The sequence below is a fragment of the Pteropus vampyrus genome, unplaced genomic scaffold (assembly GCF_000151845.1).
Source record: "Pteropus vampyrus isolate Shadow unplaced genomic scaffold, Pvam_2.0 Scaffold3, whole genome shotgun sequence".
In the NCBI taxonomy this organism is placed as follows: domain Eukaryota; kingdom Metazoa; phylum Chordata; class Mammalia; order Chiroptera; family Pteropodidae; genus Pteropus; species Pteropus vampyrus.
This window is the reverse complement of record NW_011888784.1, coordinates 17,277,584-17,279,219: the sequence shown is the minus strand read 5'-3', so window position 1 is coordinate 17,279,219 and position 1,636 is coordinate 17,277,584.

Sequence of the window (1,636 nt, the reverse complement as noted above, 5' to 3'; positions counted from 1 at the left end):
AACCACAAACAGTGAAACTGTGGATAAGGAGGGACTATTGTATAAGGGGCCTACAGCAGCATCACCTTAGCTGACCCAAATATCCACTGATACTTTCAATTTATGTGTTATTGAGGAGAAGCACTTGTGTGATTGTTTGAGATGTGAGATGCACTGGCTGGTTTTTTCATGGAAAACCATATTTATTTAAAGAAAAACTGACAAATTATGGTAATTAGGTATTTGGCAGAAATTTTCTTGAAAATGAATGGAACAAGACTACGCTGAAATACATTCATATTGATAAATGGCTTTTTAAACTGAGTTAGTGTTGGGCACACATAATCCCACCCTCTGGAAGTATTCTTTTGTCACTTTGCACATAAGTCTGATTTGGCCCAACCAAATCATTAAGCAGTGATATGTGCACAGAAAACCCATACTAATACATGAAAACAAAGCCTTGCATTGCTTCTCAGTGGGAAATATTAGTTCTTGCAGAAAAAAAAAATTTGTATCACAAAAACACGTGATTTTATTGGCTTCTGTACCAATAAAAAATTTTATGTGCCTAGCAGAGATGAGGTAGGCTATAAAAGCAATTCATAGACACTGATTTTCAATAATTCATTTCCATTTCTTTCAACAAACATTTAGCAAATGCCTTGTAAGTGCCAGGTATTGGAGATATATATTTCAGTGAGACTGGTTTCTAGTTATTTAGTTAGGAGAGAAAGTTTTATAAAATACAGGCATAACTCATTTTATTCCACTGTATTGCGCTTCGCAGAAGTTGCATTTTTTTACAAAATGAAGGCAAGACCCTCCACCAGCAAGAAGATTATGACTTGCTTTATTGTGGTGGTCTGGAACAGAACCCACAATATCTCCAAGGTATGCCTGTAACTATAAGCCTGGGTAATAAGTGCTGTATGTAAGTGCAACCAAAACACAGAAGCAGAAGTAATTAATCCCTTCTTCCAGGTGTTTGCAGGCCTGAGCTACAGGGGCAGTAATCTAGATTCGAGTTTGAGGGTATTAAACTCTCGAACTGTAGACCTAGACCTGTTCCAGCTTAGGGTGAATTCTTAGTGGCATCAAGCCAGCTGAGCTATATTAGTGTTGCTGAACTTGCAAGTCAACTGGTGATCCTTTTGTAGCGGTGAAGGGAAGCTGTTAATTTCATCATGCTGCAGCAATTTTTCCCCACTGTTCCTTTGTAGACTGGCTCCCAGCATAAAACCTCTCTGTATAAAACCAGTCCAGGAATTTGAAGTAGGATCATCCTGTGTAGGAACAGAATTGTTCCTCACTGCCTCAGCCAACTGGCTTCTTGAAATCTAGAGGAGTAGTCCTGGTCCTTTGATATTTTCCTAGTGTCAAAGATGTGATTGTATTGTCATTCATGTTCATCATGAATTATAATATATAGTGGTGTGGCTGACAGTCAAAACAATTGTGTTAAGTGGTAACAATAACCACCTCCAGTATGACCAGTAGCTATCCCATAAACAGGTGATCATGAAGAGTCTGACAAATGAGAGAAGCAAAAAGTTAATTGTGATGGTTCATTTTATGCGCCAATTTTGCTAGGCCATGGTATCCAGATATTTGGTCAAACACAAGTCTAAATGTCACTGTGAAGGTATTTTTTTAT